This window comes from Adiantum capillus-veneris, chromosome 11 (assembly GCF_014529385.1).
Source record: "Adiantum capillus-veneris isolate H3 chromosome 11, ASM1452938v2, whole genome shotgun sequence".
Classification (NCBI taxonomy): domain Eukaryota; kingdom Viridiplantae; phylum Streptophyta; class Polypodiopsida; order Polypodiales; family Pteridaceae; genus Adiantum; species Adiantum capillus-veneris.
The window spans coordinates 129,040,309-129,061,340 of NC_140941.1; positions in this window are offsets into that span (position 1 = coordinate 129,040,309).

Below are 21,032 nucleotides of genomic sequence, written 5' to 3' on the forward strand. Positions count from 1 at the left end.
GAAGTCACTACAACTTTCTCTAGTAGTCCCAAAGGTCTCTCCATATGTACGTCCGCTAGTTGAAGTTTCAACCTTGTTTTTCTTATCGCCGGTGTTCCCCATGTTTTCCAGATTTCTTTTGTAGCAATGGCTACCCCAGCCCCGCTGTCAAGTATTGCCATCGTGTTAACTCCCTGGAATTCAACTGGTCAGGTTGTATTCCCCTCTTCGCCTTCGCAATACTCTCCGACCTTGTTCAAAGGTACAGGCTTAGTGGTTTTTTGTGGCATACTCAGCTCTCGTATGTCCTCTTGCAGTTTTTCAATTGGGTCTTTTATCCCAAATTTCTGCAAGCATTTTCCTATAGTTGCCCACATGTTTGGTCATAGTCTTAAAAGCTCAGCTAGGGTGATAGTGTATGTCACTGGTGTTGACAAAATCTCTATCAATCCTTGCAAGTCTATAACTTTTTCTGAAGCAATTCCTCGTGAGGGAAGCGCTCTAATCTCAGATTTTGCTTTGTATTCTCCTAAGTATGAAGGTAAGGTTTTCAGCGAATGAGGTTTACTCTCTACTATTCTAGCATAGCCTCCATCTCCCCAGTAAGAATGCAGATCTAAGTCCACTTGAGATCCTGCCTCAAATTCCTCTATGGGAGGATTCCTGACGTCCTTTTTCCCATCTGTCTGATTAGCTTGACAGCTCAGCTCGTTTGCAAAGTTTGCCTCTGTCACTTGTTTCCAAAACTCATTGTAATCCTCATCTCTTCCGTAAGACCTCTGTATCACAGGATGAAAAATCTCTATTTCTTGATATGTGGTGTTCATAACTATACGTTTATCCCCATGCATTTTTTCAGGCTTTTGTGCAATGTTAGGCTTTTCAACTACCCGTGAGAGAATAGTCTCTTGATGAATTGGGTTTTCCGTTCCAGAATTCATTGGTTCTCTAGGTGGTTCTAACAAGGCTTGTGCAGTCTCGATCATTCTCTGACACATTTCGAGTCTCTGCTTTTCCAATTCCGCGTTTGGATAGGTCAACCACCGTTGTTCTTGTGTTTGGTTGCTCTTTAATCTCGCTTTGTAAGCTCTCATCAGTGCATCCAATGGTTCGTGAGCTTACACTCGTTGTCTCTTTGACGCTCTTCAGTTTCGACTTTTCAGAGTCCATTTCCCGTATTCCGTTTTGACTCTCAAGTTTCTCTAATCTGTCTTTTGTTTGTTTTAATTCCTCAGCTAGAATCGCGTCATGCTGTTCTTTTTTCAGTTTCATGCGTGCTTTCCTAGCTTTCCATGTGTTTTTATGGCTTCGTCGTCCTTGACTTGCCAATTCCGTCTCTGACTTTCCATTCTCTAGTTCTCTAGTGGTTTTCTTCTCTTGATCTCTAGTCACAACTTGTGTTGGTATCATGGTTCCATTTTCAGACCCACTGCTAGTAGGAATAGACTCTAGCATGTTCAATGACGTCTTTTGCACTTTGTTGGGATTCTTTGAACAATCCTCAATGAAGTGAGTGACACCACACTATGCAATATGCATTTATTCTAATGATCTCTGTGTGTGGACAAACATTCATCAAATGGTCACCTCCACACTTATAACAGGGTCCCAATGCAGGTCTTGGTGTCCCTTGATTTGCTCTTTGTGGTAGGCTGGTCTTTGGCCCTGGTCTTTGGCCCGACAACCCCCCATGAGCTATGAACATAAGTGTTCTTGCGTCCAAGTTATACCTCTCTTCATCTGAGGCGTGTGCGGTTGTTGGTGGTCCAAAATTTTCTATCATGCTCCAAGGTTCTGATTGTTTTAGTTCTTCAGGTGGGTAATACACAGTAGGAGCCATGGTTGCACCGGAATCTTCGTAATAAGTCTGAACAGGCACTAAAGCTCGTTCTTCCTGATTCTCTAGGGTGGGTGCATATCTAATGCCCACTGGTCTCACTCCTAGTAAAGGTGGTTGTTGCCCCAATACTGGCTGTGGTCTTTCTATCCCCATAGGTCCTGATACGTTTCCCGTTGGGTATCTAGGTACTGGATGTACCTGAGGTGGTGCTATTTGAGCCAAAGGGGCATACTGACGCTCCTTCACATAACCCTTGTTGTAATAGCACTCTTCTGTTGAATGATTCGTCCATTTTTGTTCGATCGCACACCATTTCGTTAGTTTTGGCATTGGTTTAGGGTATGGTGCTAATCTCCTTATAGCATCCTCTATCATTTGTTCCATGTTCGGCACTGTTGTTGTTTGGACACTCTTCTTAGTGGTGGTCTTGCTAGCTACGGATGATGAGCTACTGGATGCGACATCCGTATCCGTTGTCACCTCTCCATAAACAGCACAGTTATCCACTAAGTACAATGCTTCTCTGGTCACTTGCTCAAAACTTGTACAAGCTTTCAGGTGCAAGCCTTTCTTGAGAGTGTCATTTCTCAGCCCTTCTATAAAGAGGATAGATAGTCTGTCATCTTGCGGTCGTTCCCGTACTAGACATCTCTCTATGTATTGTTTGAAGCAAAGCGAAGCTTCCTTCACCTATTCTTGCTCCTTCTGTTTGAAAGCATATATTTGGGATACCGTGTTGTGTTTGATCCCTCTTTTCAAAAATTCCTCGGCAAACTCTCGCAGCAAGTGGTCAATGTAATGGAAACCTCCGCCATTCAGTGGTTGAAACCATGTCAATGCCGTCCCTTCTAAAGTAAGACCAAATCCTTCGTATTGTGTGTGGAAATCTGTTATCTGCTCAGCTCTTAAGACTTGCTTAAAGAGTGAGACATGTGCATACGGATCTCCTAAGCCACTATACTTCTTTGGCATACACCTGGCCACTTGAGATGGTCTCATGCGTCTATTGTCTGCCACCAATATCAGTGCTCCTGTATATCGACTAAAACTTTCTCTTGTGTCATGGACTTCATGGGCTGCTGTAGTTGTCTCCCTTGCCACGAATCTACTACTAGGAGGCAAATGTGATGGTGCTCCTGCAAACATCGGACCTACCGTAGTATGTGTAGAGAATGGAACTGCACTACCTCGATTCGTAGCCATTGACTCTCTAGAACGTAATGTTCCCATTGGGCTTGGCATAGAATAATGAGGTCGATTGAAAGATTCAGTTACATGAGTCCTCTCTCTACTTGTTGCCATCGGGTCTGGCATGATAGTTGTAGGTGCTGGTCTCAGTGGGCTTGGAGTGACATAATAATGGTGGAGTGGTCCCTCAAAGTACGCGTATCCTTCCAACTCCTTTTTATCGATTGCTGCATATCGTCTTCCATACTTGTCGTATGCGACAATCTTCGTTTCTGATCCCTCTGTGTAGGTAAAGACATAAAGTCTTTTCCGCTCTGTCAACTCATCGACGTAGGGTTCCTCGCATCTATAATAGAGATCTTCCTCTCCATTATTATCCTTGTATAACCCCACATAGACGTTGTCTGTGTTGATTCTCAAAGTTTCATTTTCTCGTCTTAATCTAGCATTAGGGAAGCTCATTGTTGGTGCTTTCTCTTCGGGATCTTCATCTACCTTGCTTTCGTGCCCATTAATCCCCACTTGTCCACAATGTTAGGATTCAGGACTACCAAGTACATGATACCTTCATCATCTAGGTACCTATCTCTGCTATAGCTCATAGGCACTAAGTCCTTGAACTCACTTGGTCTATCTTCTATTTTCACACAGTAGCGGTCCATACCATCTTTGTAGATCTTGACACCTTGCTTGTTGTCATATTGATAGTTGATGAACAATAGCTTCATTGTGGCTGAAGGGTTTGATGGTCCTGTTGCCATGTTTTATCTTTCATTTAAGTTCAAGTATCCTACGTGTTCAGTGAAAATCTCGTAAGATCTCTCTAAAGAAGTATCGAAAATACTTCCTTCAAGGATCGGCTCTAACGGTCGCACTACACTTTGGTTTACACTCTCCTCGGTTGAGATAACACTCACTTGTTCTCTTTGTCTCGGTTGTTTATTTTGGAGATATCTACCGGATCTCAAATTCATCAATTTCCCTTGAGGAATCTAACTTTTCAGTCTCAGCAGTTTTATCCCCCGTTTCTGTGATCAAAAGGGATCCAAACTGAATGATACTTGGTCAAATGGTTTGTTTTGTCAATTGGAAGATTTCTGTTATCTCAAGTGAAAATTTTGTATCAGATTTGCTCAAAAAGACATTATACGCGTATGATGTCTTTTTTCAAAGATTTTGGATATTTTTGCTTTGCTCCCAGTAGCACCCTTATGCTCTGTCCACTCACAAAATTCAATTTGAACTCTGGTCGTGCAAGTTATGGCCAGATTAGGCTTTTCTGGGTGATTTCCCAATTTTTGACTTACTTGGGGTCAAATGTGATCCAAATGACTTGAAACTTGAAATACAAGCTCTAGCCAACTAGTACAAAGGATCTGTGATAACAAAATGTCAAAATTTTCCCAGAATTAGGTTGGAGACATCATACGCGTATGATGTCTTTTTGTCCAATTTTGGTCCAAACTTGATATTTCAGTTATTCACTATGTTTGCAAAACAAGGTTGTCAAGTCAAAATTCAAAAATCACATCAGCAGGTGCAAAATGACATTATACGCGTATGATGTCTTTTTTCACAGATTTGCCCAATTTTCACTTCTCCAAGTGTTTATCTTTGAGTTTCAAGTGTTTTTATCAAGTTTGAATGCAAAATTGAGCTTTGAATCAATTTTCCCTATTCTTTGCGTTTTTTTGCACTTTGACTTGGTCTTTTGAGTTTCTAGGGTTGTTAAAGCCCTTGTTTTAAGTTGATCTTAGGATATAACCTCCCTTTTGAACACTCTGATAATGTCAAATTTTTTGTTTTGGTCTCTGTTTAGCCCCTAAGACATCATACGCGTATGATGTCTAAAGTTGCAAATTCCCAGTTTTTTGGCAGAGAACTCTTCCAAGAGCTCTCTTAAGTGCTCAACAATACTCAGTTTCACAGAAAATTTCTCTGAACTTTGTTTATGCAAGTTTCACTACCAAATCAACTGTTTAGTGATCTAACATGCAAACAAACACATCAAGCAAATAAATCATTGCTTAATAGCTCTAGATCAGGATCAAATCTAGTCCTACCTAAGCTACTTCTAATCATAAAATGGGTTTTTGCAATTGTGAGGATAAAGAGATTCACTGCAACACACGGACTAGCAAATACCTCAATCTCAACAACCACTTAACACCAACAAAAATCAATCTAATCTAAACTAAAAAATACTGTCAAACACGACAGACCCAGGAATCTACAAGTTTCCTAGTACCTCTCAAAGATCCTCGGAGTCCACCACTCCTAGACCTTTCTAACTAAAATATACAAAGTAAATGAAACAATTCACATCGTAGGATTAGTCTAAGGTCACCTACTTAGGGATCTCGTGCCCAGCAACGGCGCCAATGTTGGGGTAGTTACGCCGCTAGCGAATGCTGTAATAGCGAGAACTCAACCAACAAACAAGAATGTCAGACGAAGAAGGAGCTTGACCCGCAGGCGCATGGAAACAAATAGGTGGGTGTCAAATCACCTACTCGACCTTCTAATGACAATCACTACCAAGGAAATCAAACCTAAGTTCTCAAATACGCAAATGACTGAAATCCATACTACAAACAAATGCTATCCAAAACGTGATCTAAAGTCATCGAATCAGTCTCAAATTCAAAGGGGGTTCTCTACACTAGGTAAGGACAATACCCTATGAATCTACAATACAATCTCAACCTGCAACCACTCCGGGTGGTAAACGTGTATGAAGACAGGCCAAAAAAATACAAGTGACCGAATCCCGACTCCGATGGTACTAATGTGTAGCTCTACTCGCGGCGGTTCTATAGCTATATGGCACGCTCAATTCCGACACACAGGTAGGGAGAAAACTCACATGGAAGCTCGTGGGAGCTCACCTCGCGTAGAAGCCGAATGCGCGTACACTTGGTATCAGTGCGTAGCTCTCACCGTTGCTAACACAATGGCAGTGTCGCTTCTCCAATGGTGGCTCCGTAGCTCGCATAGCAAGAGGATAAGACTCTCTCTCTCTCTCTCTCTCTCTCTCTCTCAGACACAATCACAGCCCTCAAAAACTCAACTTTTGATTAATGATATGTCTCCCTTAGGTTTACAAAAATTGGCTCTTATACCTCAGCCTTGGAGTTGTGAAAACATCTCTAATCTAATTACATAAGCAGGTGAAACTACTTGGGGAATACAAACTGGAAACTCAATTGAGTCCCGGTAATTACAATGAATAGGCTCCGTGAAGAAAATGAAATGTCGGAAAGACATTTATTACAATAAGTGTTTACAACAATACGAGTGTGAGAAAAAAATGTATAGGTGTGGTCCTCCGCTCAACAACCTCGAAGCATTGACATGCACATGGAATATAACATTCCAGTCTAGTTGTCGTGGAATACTGGCTTACTGATTATTGCTTTTTTAAGACATTGAAAGCTTTCTTCACATTCCGAAGTCCAGATGAACTTACTGGTTTTCTTGGTAAGCTCATATAGAGTTAATGCCTTTGTAGCAAACATGTGAACAAATCTTCTGTAAAAATTTATATACCCCAAGAATGAACTCAATTCAGACGTTGTGGGGATGCCTTGGCCAGTTGGACACACTGGACTTTATCATTGGCCATCTCTATGCCATTTCTGGACACTATATGCCCTAGTAATTGTCCCTTCTAGAACACAAAGACAGACTTGAATGGATTCAAGCATATCCTCTTCTCTTGACATCGCTGAAAAACCATTTTCACAAATAGTAGATGCTTCTCCTTAGTTGAGAATACAGTGAAATCATCAATAAATATAGCTAGAAATCTGTGTAAAACTTCATTCAATATCTCCATCATGCAACACTAGAATGTTGTTGGAGCATTGCAGAGACCAAATGGCATGACTAAATACATGAATGCACCTAGTTCAGTAATAAAAGTGGTTTTTCTCCTATCTTCAGTAGCAATCTTTAACTGGTTGTAACCACTGTAGCCATCCGTAAAAGTATACATATCATGGCTTGCAATCTCACCAAGAAGCATATTGGTGAAGGTAATGGAAAGGGATCTTTGATAGTTTGAGCATTCAATTTCTGGCAAGCCACATAGACTCTGAGTTTCCCATTCTTCTTTGGTATGACCACTATAGGGAATAGCCAATCACTGTTGGCGACTTCTATGATGAATTCGTCTTTCAGAAGGTTGTCAATTTTCTCTTTGACCTTCTTAGCATAGTTCAGATTCATTTTGTACCTCTGCAGATGTACTGGTCTGGCATCTAGCTTTAGAGGTATTCTGCGCTGGCAAACCTGTGGATCTACACCTTTCAAATCAGTATGTTCCCATGCAAACACATCTTTGTATTTTTGGAACACAAGTCTGGCTTTTCCCTTCATTTTTGTGTTCAAATGCTTATTCACCTTGATTAATCGAGGACTTTCTTCAGAACCCAAATTCCACTCTTCAATCTCTTGATCATCTGGGAGCAGCCAATTCGGGCCACCTCCCTTCCTTTTGGTTGACAGAGCTTGGGTCTTGGGCTATGGAGCCATGGTGGTGCAGGCGTGCTACAACAGAGAGCGAGAAAGAAAGAGACAGAGCGAGACTCGATTCATAGCTTGAAAACCAAAAACACGCTATTTCTTCTTTAATTAAGTTCTTTACATAGTTTTTGAGAAGTGATATCAACCACACCTTTTACTCATGCAAACTCTACTAATCACTAATCTTACCTGCATGCCATAAGACCATATTCCCATGGGCTATGACATTACTGCAAAGGGCTTGGATACCCAACAACCCCCCCCCTCAAGCCCAAACCACTGACAATGGACTCGAGACAGACAAACCATGGCAGAGTTCATTCACCTGAAACCATGAGTAGAAGTCCCCCCCTTGACTATAGCATAGGTGTGTGTGTGTACTTCCCTCAAACAACCATCAGTGTGAGACATACCAGAACTCGTCCAAGCAACAAAGGGTGGTCTTACCATTTTATTTTATGGCAGTGTCTATAACCCATACAATTATTGAAAAATAACTGACATAACGAAAACATAAAGACAGAAACATAACGAAAACATAAAGACAGAATCAAAACAAACTACAAGACATCACTTTCTACGAAAAGCATTGGTGTTGCATCGTCTTCATCACCTTCAACCATATTGATTTGTCGCTTGTTCTTCTTAAAGCATTTTTCTGACAGATGATTAGTCTTTCCACAATGGGTGCAAGGATTTTTGCTGAAACAATCCTTGGTTTTATGATTTCTGCGTCCACATATAGCACAAGGTCTAGTGCTGGAAGTAGACCTGGTAGAATTGGCAACTGAATTACAACCACGGGCTACATATGCAGTTGGTACGAAAGAGTTGATTCGTGGTATTCGATTCTCTTCTTCCTGCAATAAGTTAACAATACCATCCAAAGAAGGCAGAGGATCCTTCTCCTTCAAAATAGTGACAATTTGACGAAATTCTACAGGGAGACTATTCAGAAAAACGGCTATAAGGTCTTCATCTGGCACAGGGGCTTCAACATAAACTAGCTGTGTTTTGATGCTCTTCAGTCTATTAGATAAGGCTGCAATATTTTCATCTTCATGCATGCGGATGGAATATAATTCCATTTTTAAACTCATTTTAGAATACTTAGCTTTGGCACCAAAAAGCTTCTCTAGTTCTATCCAAGCAGCACTTGAAGAATCAACATCGTCCAAATAATGAATAAACTCATCTTCTAAGGAAGTCAGAATGATACCAAAGGCTTGTTCGTCTTTCCTCTGTAGCTCAGCAGGTAATGCCCTTGTAACTGCACTTGATGTGCCAGATTCGTCGGGGCTACAAGAGGCTTGACCACATTCCATAAGTTTTTCCGCATCAAATAGACTTTAGCTTTGATCTGCCAAGTGTAGAAACCGGAGCCGTTGAACTTATCCACTTTTGATGCCATCCTTCTTTGTCGCCTTGGTAGACTGAAAAAAAGCCGAGAATTCCCTGCATTTTGAGATTCTTGATGAAAACAATATCTAAAATATGCTTCAAGAAGATAACCGATATGCTGCAAATCGGTTATCGAGCACCGTGTGTGACTGTCCACTTGCTTAGGAGGTTCTTATAGGTTGGCCATTATTGTAAATAATGTGAACACAAATTAAAAAAAAAGTGAATTTTTTTGCTCAGCCAAAATCGGCGATGGCGAGCAAGTCGATTGCACTTCGAGCGCGCTGTAGAAGTCGATTTAGGAGACGCTCAAGAGGCGGGAGCACATCAGAAAGCCAAGGAGACCATGTTGATACCACTTTTGCTCAGTTTTGTTGCAACTCGATAGACGTGCTTCCTCTGTGCAAGCGGCCGTACCCACGAGGTCGAGTCGAGAGCCGAGGCCCGGTAGGCTCTGATACTAGTGTTGGGTCTTGGGCTATGGAGCCATGGTGGTGCAGGCGTGCTACAGTAGAGAGCGAGAAAGAAAGAGACAGAGCAAGACTCGATTCATAACTTGAAAACCAAAAACACGCTATTTCTTCTTTAATTAAGTTCTTTACATAGTTTTTGAGAAGTGATATCAACCACACCTTTTACTCATGCAAACTACACTAATCACTAATCTTACCTACATGCCACAAGACCATATTCCCATGGGCTAAGACATTACTGCAAAGGGCTTGAATACCCAACACGCAGCATAATCCCCGGATGGATCTGTTAGTTCTGGATTCTCATTTTGAACTCCAGTGACCTCTTCAGTGTGCACTGGTGTACTTGAAACTGAATATCCCTCTTTGGAGTCAGATGGTTCCTTTGGCCGATCAGTCAACTGAACTGGTTTCTCTCCAGGATTCAAATCAGTGAGCTGATATGGAAACTGCTTTCTCTATTTCTCAGCTTGAGCCTTGTCAAATAACACTGCATTTAAGTCGATTTCAGCTAACAAAATAATGTTCATGGGCTGCAAGCATCTGTTCAATCTTCTTAACCCCATATTTTTAGCAAAGTTACTTAAGTTGAAGTTCTTTCTTCCAGTTTCTGGTGTTATTTTTTTTGTCTGGAGCTGGATTCTCCTACTGGTTCCCTGAATGGTTATGGTCTGATTCACATAATCATGAACAGCCTGCGCCATCCGAAGCCATGGTCGTCCCAGTAGAATACCAAATGCTACTTGGACATCCAATACCAGAAAGCTGGTTTTGAATTTCTCTTTACCCGCCCTAATCTGCATATTCTCAATCATACCAGTTGCGTGAGAAACTCTATTATCATCCATTCTAACCTTAAAGGGTGCTGGCTTTAAACCAGTGATACCAAGCCTTTGCTGAAGATGTGTCCCCAGAATATTCACACATGTCCCTCCATCCAGTATAACACCGGATAGCGGCTCCGTTGTTTCTTGACCTTGTAATTCACTTGGATTACTGGCACCTCATCATCGCTGACAGTCGACAAATCAACTGCTCTGGCATCAACTTTAGCTTTTCTCTACTGTCTGATAAACTTTGCTACTTCAAGAAAAGTCTTCCTGATATCACCTAATTTGATTATCAATGTCTGAAATCATTCACTAATTTTGACATAGATCTCTTTTCTCTCCCGGTCAAAATTATTATAAGAACTCAAGGAATCATGACTATCTTCACACTACCAATCATCTATTCTGATGTTTGTATTGAGCCTTGAGTGACGCTGAGAAAGACAATGTGCTTTCCCTAGTTCAGTGTTTTCTATTGCAGTCAAATCTGATTTGACCTGCCCTAGATCATCCACCAGTCCTTGCATTGCAGCAAGCGTGGTCTCAGAGGTTTCAAACCCTGACTAATCTGGCTGCCTTTTCTCAAAAGATGGGGTTGGTATCTTCTAAATAACACGGGCATCATAACTCTCTGGATGTTTTGGTAATTCTTAGCTAGATCCTCTGTGATCTTAGCTGCCAGTTCTTGCTGCTCTTGCCATTCATCGACTACCTTCTCCTTGGCCTGAGCCTTCCAGACTGCTCTCTGTTAAGTCCATTTACTGGTTTCAGGAATGACTGCTTTCACATGCTCGTGTAGAAGTTCTTCAATAATCACCTCTTTACTGCGAGTGACTACCCGTACTCGAATGGTCCCGACGCTTTTGCCTCAGTAGCCTCAGTAGTATTGGGTGCATCTGGACACTGAGCTGCAAAGTACCCATATTTCTCACAACTATAGCAGTTAAGAATTTGCTTTTGGAAACTACCACGACCTCTACCTCGACCAGTACCCCGTCGGTATCTTCCGCACCAAATACCAATCCCACCGGTACCTTCCTCTTTAGGTCCACTGGTCATCTCCACCTTAGTTGATTCGGCATTTGTAAATGCAATTAGAGACATATCCTTACCTTTCTTGAAATGATGGATTTGAATGCCACCGTTACGTCACAGATGGCCATACGCTTTGCAATACATGCACTCTGGGCATTCATTAAGGAAACATGATCTCTTTATTTGCATTTGGAGCACCAGGTTTCCATCTTCCTGCCAGATAGTCTAGTCTAACTGATTTCAACAATCTGCTTGGCCATTTCGTCAATCTTTTGGGACCAAAACCCTTTCTTAGTTAAATTGTCCTTGCACTTTTCGTCTGAAGTACTATCAAATTGATGGAAGTCTTACTGGAGTTGGAATTCTTCATAGAAGAGTTGCAACTGCTAGACCTCTGCTTTTTATGGCTTCGCTCCTTCTTGACTTGTTGCTCGAGCTTCAGAGCTCTCTGCACCAAGTCATTGAACTTCTTTGTGGGTGAAAGTACCTCTTGCTCTCTCCGCTTCTTGCTACAAAATCCATTCAGAAACCATGCACGCAGTCTTTTTTTTGAAGGTGGTTCTTGCAATTTCCTGGTCAACTCTTTGATCTTTTCCACATAGCTTCTTACAGAGAATTTTCCTTGCATGATCTTGTCTAGCTCACAGAGAACGTCTTCATCGCCTTTTTTGTCCGAGTACTCAAGCCTGAAAGCCTTGATCAGTTTATTGTAAGACCTGAGCTGGCAAGCTGGATAGTGATAATACCATTTTCTTGTCTCATCCTTTAGTGTTTGAGGAAAATACTCTCCCCAATTATCTTCATCAATATGCTTTAATTTAGCATATTGCTCAAAGGCTTGAATGTGGACATCAAGATCATCTTTTTTTCCGCCTTTGAAAATTGGAAAAGAAATATTTAAAGAAGTGGTGTAATCATGCATGTTTGTATCATCTTTGGTTCCTTTGGTCTTGGTAGCATGAGTCTGGCTGGATAACTTCCTGTAATGTTCAGTGTCGGCATCCCAGTGACCTTTCTTTTCAGTTTCATCAGTCTCAGCCTCTACCTGGGCCTTTCTGCTCGTACTATGATGACTGCCTTTGCTACCCTTGGCCTCAATTGTCTTGTGTGTGGACCAAGAACCTTGAGTCCTGGTTTTTTGTTCCTCATGCTCAGCCTTCCTCCTCCTTGAGTGACTGGATGTTGAGAGTATCGGCCTCTTCAGCTTTACTCTAATCCTTATGAACCTCAGTCTCACTCTCAGGGTCCCTCTTAGTATCAGACTCTCTTTCTGACACTTCTGAAATAGGGTCGACTCGTGTGGAATCAATGCAAAATCTGGTTGACAATTTTCGACCACGACTGACTCTGAGGGGCATGTTTGTAGCTAAGAATTCTAAATGCGATACAGAGCTCGCTGGTCTAACAGCAATGAGCTCTAGCCACCGTGATTGCCAAAATGGAATGAGAGCTGGTCTCTTCAGACAGCTATTCTAGTGTTAGAGTTCAGAGCTACTGATTATCTAGGTGGTTCAGTTTAGTGAGGATTGGAATTAATTATTGGACTAAAACAGAACAATGAACTGGAATAATGTACTAAAATGGAAGACACAAATTGGAAGACTTGAAATGGTTTTATAGATTTAGATCAGTAGTACAAAGATAATGAGTACAATGTACAGCAGGCTTAAGCTCAAATGAATCTGAGGATTCATTACAGGAGTAAGTGATTACAGAGTTGAAATCCAACTTATGAAGCTAAAATTCTAGAAGCAAGAGTCTGTAAGCCAAAAGTCCAAAAAGCCTTGGGTACATTGTAGCAACTCCTATTTATAGGCTTTTAGAGTTACTGTAGTAACTCTGTAATCACTACCAAATTACTGCCAGTGTAGCAGTTCCCGTTGGTCGGCCTTCTAAGATGGAATGAGAGATGGTCTCTTCAGACACCTATCCTAGTGTTAGAGTTCACAGCTACTGGCGGTTCAATTAGTGAGGACTGGAATTAAGTATTGGACTGAAACAGAGAACTGAACTGGAATAATGTACTGAAATGGAAGACACAAACTGGAAGATTGGAAATGGTATTATATATTTAGATCATTAGTACAAAGATAATCAGTATAGTGTACAACATGCTTAAGCTTAGATGAAGTCTGAGGATTGATTATAGGAGTAAGTGATTACAGAGTTGAAAGCCAAAAGCTTATGAAGCCAAAAGTCTAGAAGCAAGAGCTCGTAAGCCAAAAGTCCAAAAAGCCCAAAAAGCCATGGATACATTGTAGCGGCTCCTACTTATAGGCTTACAGGGTTACCGCAGTAACTCTATAATTACTACCGAATTACTATCAGTGCAGCAGTTCCCGCTGGTCGGTCTTCTAAGGAGAAATTCCTACTAGTTGGGATTGTCCTCGTCTTCTATAATATATGTTTCTCAAGATAACTCCAATATTCTATGTTTTTTATCTCTCTTAATATGCATACCATGAAAGAGACTTGTGTGTCCCAAATCCTTCGTAGAAAATTGCATGCTAAGTGACTGCTTCAATATATAAATCTCGTCTTTAGACTTCTTGGAAATAAGCATGTCATCAACATAGAGTATCAAGATATAAGTCAACCATCATTCAACTTACAGATATACAAACAATGACCTTATTGGTTTTGTACCTTACCTTGGGACTGCATGTACTTATCAAATTTTTAATACCAATGCCTTTGAACATACAATGCCTTACGTAATCTGCACACCAATTCTACCCAGGTAAGCTTTTTAGATTCAACTTCAAAACACCTCTAGATGTTTCATGTAGACATCTTCTTCTAGATCCCCATGGAGGGAATCTGTCTTCACGTCCATATGGACAAGTTCCATGTCCTTAATGTCTACTAGTGTATGCACAAGATGCAATGTAGTCATCTTGACTACTAGAGAAAAAATCCTTTTTTTCTGTTTGAATCTTTTAGCAAACAATCCAGACTCATACTTAGACTTGGCATCTTCTATCGTGTACTTCTTCATTTGCGAGGAAAGGCATGTTTTCCTCTAGCGACTCTGTCAAGTCCTAAGTTGCATTTTTTATAATCAAGTTATACTTAGATTGCATTAGAATCAAGCTATACTCAAATTACATTGCCTACTTCCACTCCACACTATCTTCCATGTAAATAGCCTCTTGGTAGCAGGTAGGCTCTCCTCAGTCAGTGACCAACAAATAATCTAACCCTGGACAAAAACATTCAGGGGCATGAGAGACTCACCTAGATCTCCTCACTACCTATTGGCTTCTAGACTATGCTCTCTCTAGAGCACTACTAAAGGTAGCAATGTCACCAATAGACTAAGATGTTTGTTTGATCTCACTTACATCTTCAAATCTTACCTTGTGATACTCAACCTCTTTGATAGGTTTTCTATGCATCTTCAACTCATTGAAGATAACATGTGAGTTATGAATTAGTTTTCTAGATTCTGGGTGCCAAATATGATAGCCTATCTCTCCATCTACAACGTATCCAATGAAGATGCATTTGTGTGATTTAGGATCTAGATCCTTGAGTAGCTCTTTAGGAACATGAGAGAATGCCTCACACCCAAATACACGTAATCTGGCATAATTGGGCTTCTTGCCAATTCACATCTCCAACAAAATATTATGCTCAATGGTGTACTAGGAAAATGATTGATAATGTAAACTGCCATCATAATAGTATCTCCTAAAAAATAAGGAGGTAAGTTCACCATAGAAAACATGGTTGTGACTCTCTCTTGGATCATATTCATACACTCAGCAATGCCATTCTAAGCAGGTTTGTATAGTGTATTAAAATGTCATTTAATGCCTCTTTTTCTAAAAAAATTATTGAACTCAATGGAGACATACTCTCCCCTATTGTTAGTGCAAAAAGCATCTAAATTTTTGATTGATTGGTTCTCTATCATTGCAAGGAATTTTTGAGACATGGCAAAAAATTCATCTTTCCTCTTCAAGAGGTAGACCCACACCTTATGAGTAGAGTCATCTATGAATGTTAGAAAATATAATCCCCCCCCCCCGAGATGTATGCGGCGTAGGTCGACATAGATCATTGTGTAACAAGTCTAGAGGAATCCATAACTCTCTGCTCAATGGCAAAGTGGTAACCCTAGTCTGTTTGCTCGAAATGAAATTCTCACAAAATCTTACATTTACAGTGTCTGAGTGAGGAGTGTAAATAGATCACCTGAGCATTCTGTTAGTCCGGGATAGTCATGCATGGTCCACATTAGAATGCCTCTGATCAAAACATTCCGTCGACCTATGTGTCGGCTCATATCCACCACCTCTATGCCACCTCTATGCCAATCCATAATTGTTGTAGCTCTTCCAATAGTGGACGAAGATACATATCCATATTCTTCACTTTATATCGCCCCGGCACAATCAAGCTTAGCCATAGGTGCCCCTTCTTCGTAGTCAACCACGGGGGAATGTTGTAGTTGACGATCACAACGGGCCATACACTGTAAGATGTTGATCTTTGACCAAATGGATTTATGCCATCCATAGCCAGGCCTAAGCGCAAATTTTGAGCTTCCCTGGCAAAATCCGTCCATGTTCCATCTATATGTTTCCAGGCTGCACAATCTGCAGGAATCCGTAGCACACCATCCGAAGATTTATTCTCCTCATGCCATGATGCTAGGGCGGCCATGGACTTACATTCGAAGAAATGCTTGATGCGAGGAAGCAGAGGAAAATGTCGCAAAACCTTTTGCGGAATTTTTTTTCCGTGGATATCTACTCGATATCTTTCGAAATCACATTTCAGACACTTCTCTATGTCTATGTATTCCCCTCTGAAAAGAATGCAGTCATTAGGACAAGCCTGGATCAAATAATAATCCATCCCCAAGTTTCGCAAAATCTTTCTTGCTTCCTCTCGAGAATCTGGCATCACATTATCAACTGTAGTATGTGCTCTTTGAGCAATCTACACAACATAAAAATACGGTACAATTGTGTAAAAATCTATCAGATCATTATACATTTAGAGTTTTATTAAAGTAAACTAATTATTGTGATAGATCACCTGAAAAGCGTTGTGACGCTAGTGTCACTCCATCCAAACTTTGTCTGCATGTTGAGAAGAACCAGGAGCGCTTTCAATCTAGACACACGTGCTCCATTATACAATGGCGTATCGGCTTCACTTTTCATATCATCATAGACAAGCCTTTCTGAATCCATGATCGTCTTGATCATTTCATCAATTTCGGGCTCAAACATTGCCTCGTTGGGAATGTGGTCTGCATGATCATCCCCCGAGCTGTCAGAGGCTACATTTTGTGGCCTCACATATGCTGCTTGACCAAAGCGCCTGCGAACACGTCTATTGGGTGGCAAGATTGCTGCATGTTGGCCAGCGTCAGAGTACGACGAGTTATAATTGGCAACAACTCGATCTATAATAGATGGATCGAACTCGCCAAATTCGCAAACGTGCTGCAAAGAAACGCGTCTTGTCCGTCGCACAGCATGCTTGCAATGGTTACAGGGACATAAGATCCTCGTTGAGAGATAGGTGTTTCGGTTGGGCGGCCCCACATCCTCGTCACTACTCATAATGAGGGCAAAAATCTTATAACCTGGAAAACAAATTTAATCTTCTATTGACATTCTTCATCTTATCTCTCTCTCTCTCTCTCTCTCTCTCTCTCTTTGTTCACACTGTAAACTACCTCACATTCTCTAGTCATGTCCAATCCCCGCACACCTCGGTCTAGAGGTGCACGGAGATCAGAACCACCGGGTTATAATCTCGTCTTTATTGGTCAATGTCTATATTTGTGGGTACAAGAAATCTACACACCCACGTCTACATGATACTGCATGTAGTGGACAAAACCCCTTTGCCTCTTCTCTAGCTGTAGCATTTCACAGCATCTTAACATCTTTTCATAGTAGATCTTTGTTTGTAGCATGCAGGTACGTTATTCTTGCAATGTAGCTAATGTCTCCTCAAGGCACTTAATTCTTATTCTAGATTTGACGGGATGTGGTGTGTGTGTGTGTGTGTGTGTGACCCTTGGAATCGTCATCTTGCATCACTAATTTCTGTGTATGCTCAATTTGCTCTTCCATTAGCTGAACATGACGGCTTATTGTATGGTAGCAGCAGTCGAACATGTAGGTGGAATTGCTGGTCTGCATGGACTGTCGAGGCTGTGAGCGCAAGAAATTTTCTCGCCATTTCTTCTAACCTTATCTTAAACGATTTCCTCGTCATTTCTTCTAACCTTGATTAAATAACCTAAATCTAATTTAATATAACATATATAAATCTAAATTAATAAACATAAATCTAATCTAATATAACGTAAATCTAAATCTAACGTAAATCTAACTAAAAATGAACCTAAATCTAATCTAATCTAATTTAAATAAACCTAGATCTAATTTAACGTAATTAAGTCTACTAAAATCCTAATCTTTAACGTCTTTTGGGATAGTTTCCTACGGCGTTCAAACTCTCTTCTTCTTGTGTGTGTGTGTGGGTGTGTGTGTGCCAATAAAAAGAGAAAAATGGTATAACCTTTCTATCGCTCAAGTGTGGTAGATTGGTTATGCCATTTTCCTCTTGAATAACAAGTCTTGGTTTCTCAACTCCTCGTCGACTAGATTTTTAGGTCTCTTTAATTAGTTTCTTACGACGTTAAATTAAACTCTCTTCTTCTCGAGTGTGTGTGCACGCCAATAAAAATAGGAGAAAAATGGTATAACTATTCTTTCACCGAAGTGTGATAGATTGGTTATGCCATTTTCCTTATGAATAACATGTCTTGAGTTCAACTCGTGTTGACTAGATATTTAAGGTCTCTTGGGATACTTTCCTACGATGTTAAAACTCTCTTCTTCTTCTTCTTCTTTTATCTCTCTCTCTCTTTGCTTTATATATATATATCTCTCTCTTTCTCTCTTTTCCTCTCTCAATGTGTGTGCATTCTTTGATTATGCATGTGTGTGTGCGGTTTTTTGGTTTATGCATGCTCTCTCTCTCTTTTCCTCTCTCAATGTGTGTGTGCTTTCTTTGATTATGCATGTGTGTGTGCACATTTTTGTTTTATGCAAGCTCTCTCTCTTTTCCTCTCTCAATGTGTGTGTGCTTTTTTTGTGTATGCATGTGTGTGTGCGTTTTTTGTTTATGTTTGTGCTCTCTCTCTCGTTCTATCTCTCTCTCTCTCAAAAACACAATGTGTGTGTGTGTGTGTGTGTGTGTGAGAGAGAGTGAAAGAGAGGGAGAGAGAAAGAGGGGAAGGGACCATGAGAGTGAGGAGAGGGAAGGAGCATACCTGGCTCTCCTTCCTCTCCTTGTGTGTGTGTATGTGTGTGTGTGAAGGAGAGAGAAAGAGGGGAAGGGAACATGAGAGTGAGGAGAGGGAAGGAGCATACCTGGCTCTCCTTCCTCTCCTCGTGTGTGTGTGTGTGGAGAGAGAGAGAGAGAGAGAGAGAGAGAGAGAGAGCGTTACCTTGCTTGTTTGAGCGCGCGTCGAAAACTTAGATCTGAGATTTGAGTTTTCGGACGCCCTTGGTTATTTTTTTTATCCTTGTCGGTGTCGCTATTACCATCTCTATGAGCGTCGCTATGTTACTCTTGACATAGCGACGGTAATAGCGACGCTGACAATTTTCATATTTGAGCGTCGCAGTATGAGCGTTGCTAATGTTAAGGATGGCTTGTAGTGTATATCATGGGTGGGTAGTGTACTCTTGGGATACTACAGATACATCTAGGTGTAGTACATGATTCATCATGGTGATTCTCATAATGGATTCATCACTCATGGTTTAATAGCATTGATCCTAGTCTCACAAGGTAGTCCTAACGAGATACAATTATCATGTGATTCATTCATTCACGTGTAGTTGACTTTGTGCAAACGGATTGAGTGTCATGACTCTGTCATGCTTCATTATCATCGGTTCTTCTTCATTTTCATCTTCAACTTCATATTTGTTGGTCCAATTGGTTGAGAGTGCACAAAGATTTGTGCTCATGCTTGTTTGATGTGGAATATGAAAACTTAAAATAGATGCTTGATGCAAACTTGGGGGTCTTACCAATAGAAGTATCCTCCTTCTATGGCGGTGTCTATGACCGATTGATGTACGAAGGTAATTATAAAAAATAAAAGCAATGCAAGAAGAATAATCACACCTCTTCTTCAAGGCTTGAGTGGTTTGAGGAAGTTAGCCAACCTCTAAGCTAAGGAACGTGGAAGTCCTCTCAAGTGGTTTGAGTTGAGATGGTGAGAATTCTTCAATAGATAAAAAGCTCTTAATAAGAGCTTAAGGCACAAAAGCTTTGAAATTGTCATGCCGTGGGAAGGGGGAATTACAAAAGAAAAATGTAAAAGATGAAAAATTACGCAGGTTGATGACAGGAGGCAAGTCATCGGTGAAGGTGAGTGGCAGAGTGTTGTGTGCAGGCCATGAGGCTCAGGCAGCTTGCAATACGAGCGAGTTGTGAGTGTGAGTGAAATTGTGCGAGGCAGGCTGATGTCGAGACTACAAGGTAGGCCATACAGTTGGGGTAGTGACAGGTGGTTCAGCATTCGGGGCCGACCAGTGAGAGAAAATTGATGGACGCAAGTGGACCTAGCAACCAGGGCCGAGCGATGCAAAAAATAGCATTCCGTGGAGTATAATGAGCAGAGAGCAATAAGCCTTAGATGAGGATAATGAGCGAATTGCCAGGCAATAGAGAGAGATGAGCCTTAGGCAAGGATAATGAGCAAATTTTGAGCAGTACAGATAAGGCTCTAGGTGTTTCTTGAGAAGATTGCCGAGAAAAGCATAGTAAAGCTTCAGGCCTCTCACTAACTACAGGTAATATGGTGCAAGCAGTACTTGGTGGGGATGGCGAGGCTTGGTGATGCGAGAGCTCACACGAGTGCAATGGAAGGTGGCCTTTGGAGGGTGGATTTTGAAGAGCTGAATAGAAGAGAAGGAGACCCCTTATGTGATATCACCAAGCATGATGAGGGCAAGGTCGTGTGCTAAAGTTGCGCAACAAGTCAACTTTCAGCAGATGCACCCTGGAGCAAGATGAGCTTCGATGGCGTTTGAGGAAGATGGCGGGTAGGTAATGCTTCAAGGATGAGCCTCGTGGATAATCCACTTGCCTTGGTTGACTTTGAACTTAGGATTTTAGCTGAGGATGATTAACATCCATTCAAAAAAAGCGACACCGCTTGGGATATTTAAAAGCTAGGAAAAAGAGAGCTTATAGAAAACTAAAGAGGGATAGTGCCCTGCCATCTCTGATACTAGCTGTAGGGTTTTTAGGGGGTGAGAAAATGAAAATGTAATGTCTTACAGCTTCCATACATGTGAGCCTCATATATAGTCTTTGAGGATAACATTCATTGGCTAGCAGCATTGCACCACCTTCCTATTGGCCTAACTAATAACTTCATCCATCCTAGATGACTAAAGGGGTTTCCCACATTCTCGTGCTCGTCAAGTTGGGCTTAACCCCAACATCCATGACCATGGATGCCCCCTTGACCTACATCATGTCCTCTACCTCTACCTTTGCTATCGTAGAAGACTTGTTTGAAATCACTCATATTTTGATGATGCTTTTTCACCAATTTTCTTCTCTTGCACAATCAACAAAGACACAAGATCTTTAGAACTCAGTAATGTATTTTATCGAGTGTGAATAGTGGTCTAGAATTGCTTTTACGATAGTCCTAAACCATGAAAACTTGCTTCCACCTTATTATCATCATCAATA